At 37.4% G+C, this 10,182-nt stretch overlaps 1 non-coding gene across 1 annotated transcript; it reads left to right on the forward strand.

The window, feature by feature from the left end:
- Positions 1-4,044: 4,044 nt before the first annotated feature.
- Positions 4,045-4,170, forward strand: LOC114897349. The gene has a single exon (XR_003794074.1). It is a non-coding gene; the product is annotated as a U6atac minor spliceosomal RNA (small nuclear RNA).
- The last annotated feature ends 6,012 nt before the right edge of the window (positions 4,171-10,182 follow it).

Consider the following 10,182-nt stretch of genomic DNA (forward strand, 5'->3'; position numbering starts at 1 on the left):
CATTATATATAGAAATTATATACTAAGCATTATATACTAAGCATTATATACTAAGAAATACGCATACACACAATTAGAGCTAATGAGTTCAGAAAAGTTGCAGGACCAATAACAAAAATCAATTGTATTTCTATACACTAGCAACGAATGATCTGAAAATAAAATTAAGAAAACAATTCAATTTACAATAGCATCAAAAAGGATAAAGTACTTAGTAATGAATTTAACAAAAAAGTGCAAGACATACACTTAAAACTATAAAATATTGTCAAAAGAAATTAAAGAAAGTCTTAAAGATTGAAAGGCATCCCATGTTTATAGATTGGAAGATTTAATATTATTAAGATGGTAATACTCCCAAATTGATCTACAGATTCATTGCAACTCCTATCAGAGTCCCAACTGTTTTGTTTTGGGGGTGTTTTTGGCAGAAATTTACCAATTTGTCTTAATATTCATATGGAAATGCAAGCGACCCAGAGAGTTGAGACAATCTTGAAAAGGAAGAACAAAGTTGAAGGACTAATACTTCCCATTTCAAAACTCACTACAGGGCTTCCCTGGTGGCGCAGTGGTTGAGAATCTGCCTGCTAATGCAGGGGACATGGGTTCGAGCCCTGGTCTGGGAAGATCCCACATGCCGCGGAGCAACTAGGCCCGTGAGCCACAACTACTGAGCTTGCGTGTCTGGAGCCTGTTCTCTGCAACAAGAGAGGCCGCGATAGTGAGAGGCCCACGCACCGCGACGAAGGGTGGCCCCTGCTCGCCGCAACTGGAGAAAGCCCTCGCACAGAAACGAAGACCCAACACAGGCAAAAATAAAAATAAAAAAACAAACAAACAAACAAAAAAAAAAACTCACTACAAAGCTATAGTAATAAAGACAATGTGGTATTGACATAAGGAGACACATATAGATCATGAAATAGAAGTGGGAGTCTAGAAATAAACTCATACATCTATGTTCAATTGATTTCTACAAGGATGCCAAGATCACTCAATGGGAGACAACATAGTCTTTTCAATAAGCTGTGTTTAGTTAACTGGATATCCACATACAAAAGAATAAATGTGTATCTCTACATCATACTATATTAAAAAGTCTACTCAAGATCAAAGATCTAAATGAAAGAGCTAGAACTATAAAACTCTTAAAACACATAGGTGTAAATTTTCATACCTTGAATTGGGCAACAGTTTCTTAGAAATAACACTTAAAAATAGATTCGATATCACCAAAATTTTAAACTTTTGCATGTTAAGGGAAAGGGAAAACACAACCCACAGAGTGTGAGAAAATATTTGCAAACCATCTATCAGATAAGGATCTAGTATCCAGAATATGCAAAGAACTCTTACAACTCAACAATAAAAACACTAATAATACAATTTTTAAATGGGCAAAGGATTTGGATAGTCATTTATTTGAAAAAGATACACAAATTGCCAAGAAGGATATGAAAAAAAGCTCAATATCACCAGTCATCAGGAAAATGCAAATACCACTTCACACCTGCTAAGATGGCTATAATTTAACAAATAGAAAACACGTGTTGTTGACAATACAGAAAAAATTGGAATCCTCATACATTGCTTGTAGAAAGGTAATGCAGTGCAGCCACTGTGGAAAAGTTCGGTGTTCCTCAAAAAGTTAAACATAAAATTAACATATGACCCAGCAATTCCACTCCCAGATATATAGTCTAGAGAACTGAAGACATATTCATGCCAAAACTTGTGCATTAATGTTCATAGCAGTATTATTCATAATAGCCAAAAAGTCAAAACAACCTAAATGTCTATCAACAGATTAATGGATACACAAAAGTGGTATATCCATACAATGAAATATTATGCAGACATAAAAAGGAGCAAAATTCTGATACATGCTACAACATGGATGGACCTTGAAGACGTGCTAAATGATGAAGCCAGAAACAAAAGGATGCATATGACTTCATTTGCATGAAATGTTTGGAACAGGCAAATTCATAGAAACAGAAAGCAGATTAGTGATTGCCAGGTGCTAGGGGAAGAGGAGGAATTGGGAGTATTACTAATGGGTGTGGTGCTTCTTTCTGGAATGATGAAAATGTTCTAGAATTAGTGCTGTTGGTAATACAACCTTGTAAATCTACTTAAAAATCACTGAATTTTATACTTTCAAGTGACAAATTTTACCTCAATTAAAAATACACATATATGGCCTATAATATTTCTGCTTCCAGGAAGAGAGAGTAGATGTACTTTTCTTTATTCACCCCTGAGTACAACTGAAAACCCTGGACATTATATATAAAACAAACATGAAAAAACTCTGAAAGGGGAGAGAAAAAGGCAGACTGGCTAGGGCCCTAAGATCAAAGGAAGAACACAGTGGGTAAGTTCCCTGAGTTTTCTTTTGGTCTCATATAGTCCAGATTTGGAGCTGAAGAATTCAGCAATTCATAAACACCAATAGATGCAGACAAAAAAGGAAAGGGGCAGTCTATCAAGAAGGAAAACTTTCAGACAATAATCACTCTATTCCAGCCAAACACCACAGAAAACACTGTGGTCCCAGCCACATCCACACTAGTAAAGGCCAAGTGGGGAGCCTAGACTTCCACCTTACTCAGGTTGTGCCAAGGTCCCCATCCCCTACTCCTCCCAACCCCATTTTTAGTGGAGACCACATAGGGAGACGACACTTCCATCCCCATTTGACAATAATAAGGAATATAACATGGGATATCACTATAGCTCTTGAAGGATAATAAGGAAATATTAATAAACTACTTTACAAACATAGATTTCACAATTTAGATAAAATGAACCAATTCCTTGAAAAATAGAAATTACTACAACCTAATACGAAATAGATAATTTGAATAACGCTATAGCTAATAAGGAAATTAAATCCATAAGTTAACACTCCCTCATTTCCAGGCCCAGATAGTTTCACTTGAGAATTTTACTAAACAGTTAAAGAAGAATTAACACTAATTCTATGCAATCTCTTCCAGAAAAAGTAATAGAAGGGAACATATTCCATTCACTTTATGAAGCTAGTATTACCCTGCTACTGAAACCAAATAAAGCCAGTACAAAAAATGAAAATTACAAATAGTAATCATAAATATAGATGCAAATATCTTTAATAAAATATTAGCAAATAGAATTCAACAATGTATAAAAAGAATTTTACATCCTGACCAAGTAGGATTTCATCCAGGAATGCAAGTCTGGTTCAATACTTGAAAATCAATCAATGTAATCCACCATATTAAAGGCTAAAGATGAAAAAAAAATCACATGATCATATCAATTGATGTAGAAAAAGCCTTTCATAAAATTTAATACCCATTCATGATCAAAACTCTCAGAAAACAAGGAATAGAGGAGAACTTCCTCAGCTTGATGATAAACATCTACAAAAAACCTACAGCTAATGCTATACTTAGTGGTGAAAGAATGAATGCTCTCCCCCCCAAACTGGAAGTAAGGCAAAGATGTCCACTCTCACCACTCATATTCAACATAACACTAGAAGTGCTTGTCAGTGCAGTAAGGCAAGCAAAGGAAATGTAAGGCATGTAGATGAGAAAGAAAGAAATGAATTTGTCCCTAGTTAGAGATGACATGATTTTCTACATAGAAAATTACAAGGAACCTACCAAAAGCAAAACAAAACAAAACAAAAAGTTCCCAGAACAAGTGAGTATAGTAAGATTGCAGGATACAAGATAAACACAAAAATCTATTATATTGGGTCGGCCAAAAATTTCCTTTGGTTTTTAAGTAAAAATAAAACCCACATTTTTCATTGTCACCAAGAACTTATTGAAAAACGTACTCACCGTTTTGTTCCACTACCTTCTGCCATTTTTCAGGCAACTTCATAACTCCATCTTCCCAAAACCTTTTATCTCTTTGAGCAAAGAACTGTTCCAGGTGTCTTATACAATATTCCAGGGAACTGAAATTTTTTCTGTTAAGAGAACTTTGTAAAGACCGAAATAAATGGAAATCCGAAGGTGCAATGTCTGGTGAAAACGGCAGATGGTGTTGTATGAAAGGACAGAAGGTTAGCACTCCCCTTGACAAGGATGGAAGAGGCCTTCGGGCCTAACAACACGCATACAGTTAAGGCATTGCCATTTACTTCGTGGCATCTAACCACTGTTTTTACCCGTTTATGATAAAAACTCTCCAGAAAGTGGGCATAGAGGGAACCTACCTCAACATAATAAAGGCCATATATGACAAACCCACAGCAAACATCATTCTCAATGGTGAAAAACTGAAAGCACTTCCTCTAAGATCAGGAACAAGACAAGGATGTCCACTCTCACCACTATTATTCAACATAGTTTTGGAAGTCCTAGCCACAGCAATCAGAGAAGAAAAAGAAATAAAAGGGGGCTTCCCTGGTGGCGCAGTGGTTGAGAGTCCACCTGCCGATGCAGGGGACACGGGTTCATGCCCCAGTCGGGAGGATCCCACATGCTGCAGAGCAGCTAGGCCCATGAGCCATGGCCGCTGAGCCTGCATGTCCAGAGCCTGTGCTCCGCAACGGGAGAGGCCCCAACAGTGAGAGGCCCACGTACAGAAAAAAAAAAAAGAAATAAAAGGAATACAAATAGGAAAAGAAGAAGTAAAACTGTCACTGTTTGCAGATGACATGATACTATACATACAGAATCCTAAAAATGCCACCAGAAAACTACTAGAGCTAATCAATGAATTTGGTAAGGTTGCAGGATACAAAATTAATGCACAGAAATCTCTTGCATTCCTATATACTAATGATGAAAAATCTGAAAGAGAAATTATGGAAACACTCTCATTTACCATTGCAACAAAATGAATAAAATACCTAGGAATAAACCTACCTAGGGAGACAAAAGACCTGTATGCAGAAAACTATACAACACTGATGAAAGAAATTAAAGATGATACCAACAGATGGAGAGATATACCATGTTCTTGGATTGGAAGAATCAATATTGTGAAAATGACTACACTACCCAAAGCAATCTACAGATTCAATGCAATCCCTATCAAATTACCAATGGCATTTTTTATGGAACTAGAACAAATCATCTTAAAATTTGTATGGAGACACAAAAGACCCCGAATAGCCAAAGCAGTCTTGAGGGGAAAAAACGGAGCTGGGGGAATCAGACTCCCTGACTTCAGACTATACTACAAAGCTACAGTCATTAAAACAAAATGGTACTGGCACAAAAACAGAAACATAGGTCAGTGGAACAAGATAGAAAGCCCAGCGATAAACCCGCGCACCTATGGTCAACTAATCTATGACAAAGGATGGAAAGATATACAATGGAGAAAAGACAGTCTCTTCAATAAGTGGTGCTGGGAAAACCGGACAGCTACATGTAAAAGAATGAAATTAGAACACTCCCTAACACCATACACAAAAATAAACTCAAAATGGATTCGAGGCCTAAATGTAAGACCGGACACTATAAAACTCTTAGAGGAAAACATAGGAAGAACACTTTGACATAAATCACAGCAAGATCTTTTTTTGTGTGTGTGATACGTGGGCCTCTCACTGCTGTGCTGCCATTTTTCAGGCAACTTCATAACTCCATCTTCCCAAAACCTTTTATCTCTTTGAGCAAAGAACTGTTTATCTCTTTGGGCAAAGAACTGTGGCCTCTCCTGTTGCGGAGCACAGGCTCCACACGCGCAGGCTCAGCAGCCATGGCTCGTGGGCCCAGCCGCTCGGCGGCATGTGGGATCCTCCCGGACTGGGGCATGAACCCATGTCCCCTGCATCAGCAGGCAGACTCTCAACCACTGTGCCACCAGGGAAGCCCACAGTAAGATCTTTTTTGATCCACCTCCTAGAGTAATGGAAATAAAAACAAAAATAAACAAATGAGACCTAATGAAACTTCAAAGCTTTTCCACAGCAAAGGAAACCATAAATAAGAGGAAAAGACAACCCTCAGAATGGGAGAAAATGTTTGCAAATGAATCAACGGATAAAGGATTAATCTCCAAAATATATAAACAGCTCATGCAGCTCAATATTAAAGAAACAAACAACCCAATCCAAAAATGGACAGAAGATCTAAATAGACATTTCTCCAAAGAAGACATACAGATGGCCAAGAAGCACATGAAAAGCTGCTCAACATCACTAATTATTAGAGAAATGCAAATCAAAACTACAATGAGGTATCACCTCACACCAGTTAGAATGGGCATCATCAGAAAATCTACAAACAACAAATGCTGGAGAGGGTGTGGAGAAAAGGGAACCCTCTTGCACTGTTGGTGGGAATGTAAATTGATACAGCCACTATGGAGAACAGCATGGAGGTTCCTTAAAAAACTAAAAATAGAATTACCATATGATCCAGCAATCCCACTACTGGGCATATACCCTGAGAAAACCATAATTCAAAAAGACACATGCACCCCAATGTTCATCGCAGCACTATTTACAATTGCCAGGTCATGGAAGCAACCTAAATGCCCACTGACAGACGAATGGATAAAGAAGTTGTGGTACATATATACAATGGAATATTACTCAGCCATAAAAAGGAACGCAATTGAGTCATTTGTTGAGACGTGGATGGATCTAGAGACTGTCATACAGAGTGAAGTAAGTCAGAAAGAGAAAAACAAATATCGTATATTAATGCATGTATGTGGAACCTAGAAAAATGGTACAGATGAACTGGTTTGCAGGGCAGAAGTTGAGACACAGATGTAGAGAAAGCGTACGAACACCAAGGGGGGAAAACCGCGGTGGGGTGGGGATGGTGGTGTGCTGAATTGGGTGATTGGGATTGACATGTATACACTGATGTGTATAAAATTTATGACTAATAAGAACCTGCAGTATAACAAACAAACAAACAAACAAGGACAACTAAACTTTCTTTGGGTTATTTGTATGGAAATATGTTAATATAAATGTTTCAGACATTACATGAAATTTCTAAAGATCTTATATGTTCTGGTATAATGTTATAAGTCATAATTCTAGTTATTACTTTAAAATGTATATCTCAGAAATTTAAAAAAATAAAGAAAAAAGGAAAAAAAAGAAAAAGAAATAAAGAAAAAAAATATAAAGAATAAAAAGAAAATGGCGGATGAATGAGAACTTCCCAGACAAGCTGTAATAGTTTCTGCCTGGTCATCAAACAAACATGCAGTCTTGCATTATCCTGATGGAAGATTATGCGTTTTCTGTAATTCTGGATGTTTTCCGTCTAGTGCTGCTTCCAGTTGGTCTAACTGGGAGCAGTACTTTTTGGAATTAATCGTTTGGTTTTCCGGAAGGAGCTCATAATAGAGGACTCCCTTCCAATCCCACCATATATACAACTTCACCTTCTTTGGATGAAGACCGACCTTTGGTGTGGTTGGTGGTGGATCATTTTCCTTGCCCCATGATCTCTTCTGTTCCACATTATTGTACAGTATCTACTTTTCATCACCCGTCACAATTTGTTTTAAAAACGTAACATTTTCGTTACGTTTAAGTAGAGACTCGCATGCGGAAATACGGTCAAGGTTTTTTTCGCTTAACTTATGTGGAAACCAAACATCAAAGCGATTAACATAACCAAGCTAGTGCAAATGATTTTCAACTCTTGATTTGGATATTCTGAGTATGTCGGCTATCTCCCGTGTGGTGTAACGTTGATTGTTCTCAGTTAATGTCTCGATTTGATCGCTATCAACTTCAACTAGTCTACCCGACCGTGTAGCATCATCCAGTGAGAAATCTCCAGCATGAAACTTGGCAAACCACTTTTGACACATTCAGTCACAGCACCTTCTCCATACACTGCACAAATCTTTTTTTGTGTTTTAGTTGCATTTTTACCTCTCTTGAATTAATAAAGCATAATATGCCGAAAATGTTGCTTTTTTTCTTCCATCTTCAATATTAAAATGGCTACACAAAAATTCACCAATTTTGATAAGTTTTTTTAAAAATGCATGCTGATATGACAGCTGTCACAATGCAATCTAACAAAATTCAAAAACAAAACTTTGAATGAAGTTAAAGACAACTAAGAGATACTAGTGCCATCTTATAGAAAAAACCGAACTCTTTGGCCAACCCAATATTTCTATATATCAGCAATGAACACACGGACAACAAAATTTTAGATGCAATACCACTTACACTTGTGCAAAATAAAAATTAAATACTTAGGTGTACGTCTAACAAAATATGTAGAACACATATGCAGAAAACTACAAAACACTGATGAAATAAATCAAAGGCTTAAATAAATGAAAAGAGACTGTGTTCATGGACTGGAAGATTCAATGTTGTTAACATATCAATTCTTCACAAACTGAAATGCAGATTTAACCTAATTCCTATTAAAATACCAAGAACATTTTCTGTAATATAGACAATACTACTCTAAAATCTATATGGAGGGACTTCCCTGGTGGTGCAGAGGTTGGGATTCCACGGTCCCAGTGCAGGGGGTCTGGGTTCAATCCCTGGTTGGGGAACTAGATCCCACATGCATGCCGCAACCGAGAGTTCACATGCCAGAGCTAAGGAGACGGCGTGCGCAACTAAGGAGCCCTGGAGCCACAACTAAGGAGCCAGCAAGCTGGAACTAAGGAGCCCGTGAGCCGCAACTGAGACCCGGAACAACCAATTAATTAATTAACTATTAAAAAATAAAATAAAATCTATATGGAAAGGCAAAGGAATTAGAATAGCTAAAATACTTTATAAAAAGGAAAATAAGGACTTCTCTGGAAGTCCAGTGGTTGATACTTCGCCCTTCAATGCAGGGGGTGTGGGTTCGATCCCTGGTTAGCGAGCTAAGATCCCACATGCCTCACAGCCAAAAACACAAAACACAAAACAGAAGCAATATTGTAACAAATTAAATAAAGACTTTCAAAAAATGGCCCACATCAAAAAAATCATTAAAAAGTTTTTTAAAAAAGAAGAAGAAAGTGGGAAGAATCAGCCTACCCAATTTCAAGGTGTATTATATAGCTTCAGTAATCAAGACTGTGTGGTATTGGAGGATGTACGAATACACGGAACAATGGAACAGACTAGAAAACCCGGAAATTGACCCAAACAAATACACTGAAATGAATTTTCACAAAGGTGCAAAAACAATGATGGAGAAAGTATAGCCCTTTAAACAAATGGTGCTGAAGCAAATGGACATTCATAGGGAAGGGAACAAAATCCTCTACCTAAACATGACACTTTATACAAAAAAATACCTCAAAATGCATTAAATAAAAAATGGAAAATTATAAAACCTTTACCAAGAAATAAAAACATAGGTGTAAGTCTTTTTTAGTTCTGAGATTAGACAAAGAGTTCTTAGGCTTGACATCAAAAGCAGTGTACGTGAGGGACTTCCCTGGTGGCGCAGTGGTTAAGAATCGACCTGACAATGCAGGGGACATGGGTTTGATCCCTGGTCCGGAAAGATCCCACATGCTGCGGAGCAATTAAGCCCACAACTACTGAGCCTGCGCTCTAGAGCCTGTGAACCACAACTACTGAAGCCCACGTGCCTAAAGCCCGTGCTCCGCAACAAGAGAAGCCACTGCAATGAGAAGCCCGCACACCGCAATGACGAGTAGCCCTCGCACCGCAATGAAGAGTAGCCCTCGCTCACCACAACTAGAGAAAGCCCGCATGCAGCAACGAAGACCCAAGGCAGCCAAAAATTAATTAGTTAATTAATTTTCTAAAAAATCACTATATATGAAAAGAAAACTTGATAAATTGGACCTCACCAAAATTTAAAACTTTTGTTTTCCAAAAGATTCTAAGAAGTTAAAAGACAAGCTGCAAACTGAGAGAAATACTTGGAAACCACATATCTGACAAAGGTCTAGTATCTAGAATATATAAAGAAATCCCAAAACATAACATTAAAAAACAAAACAAACCAAAAACACACCAAACAATTCAACTAGAAAATGAGCAAAAGAAATGAACAGATATTTCACCAAAATGGATATACAGATGGCAAAGTACATGAAAAAAATGTTCAACATTATTAGCCATTAAGGAAGTGGAAATTAAAACCACAATGAGATATCACCACATGTCTATCTGAATAGCTAAAATTAAACATAGTAGTAACACCAAATGCTGGCTAGGATGCAGAGAAACTGGATCATTCATATATTACTGGT

The sequence above is a fragment of the Monodon monoceros genome, unplaced genomic scaffold (assembly GCF_005190385.1).
Source record: "Monodon monoceros isolate NGI ecotype Baffin Bay Population unplaced genomic scaffold, NGI_Narwhal_1 Super_Scaffold_16, whole genome shotgun sequence".
NCBI lineage: Eukaryota > Metazoa > Chordata > Mammalia > Artiodactyla > Monodontidae > Monodon > Monodon monoceros.